Source organism: Dendroctonus ponderosae, unplaced genomic scaffold, assembly GCF_020466585.1.
Source record: "Dendroctonus ponderosae isolate FM_Combo_2020 unplaced genomic scaffold, Dpon_F_20191213v2 Dpon_F_20191213_8, whole genome shotgun sequence".
In the NCBI taxonomy this organism is placed as follows: Eukaryota; Metazoa; Arthropoda; class Insecta; order Coleoptera; family Curculionidae; genus Dendroctonus; species Dendroctonus ponderosae.
In genome coordinates, this window is record NW_026019016.1 from 3,446,608 (window position 1) to 3,446,992 (window position 385).

The following is a 385-nucleotide window of genomic DNA, read 5'->3' on the forward strand; positions in this document are numbered from 1 at the left end:
TCTGTTTTCTAGTAAGGGGGTCTAATTGGGATCATTTACTGCAAAAAGATGATGTAAAAGCAGCGGACAGTTTGGCCCTTATTCTGACTATTCAACTGAGAATGAAAATAGATCAATGATTTCACAAGACAGTTGTCAGTCCGACTAAAATTTACGATCATACCTGGTAACGGGATCATAAATTTTCCGGGGGTACGTTGACTTCGGTTCACGAAACCCGTCAATTTTTCATAGATCCGACCTGTCGGGCTACCGTGTGCATGTATCAAAGTCATTTGATTATTGGACATTTTCTTAAAATACTGTTTTGTATCTTTATAGACGCGGATCGAGGGCATATTGAATACAAACGACGGGTATTCGTACCCCGGGAAATATCCGTGAC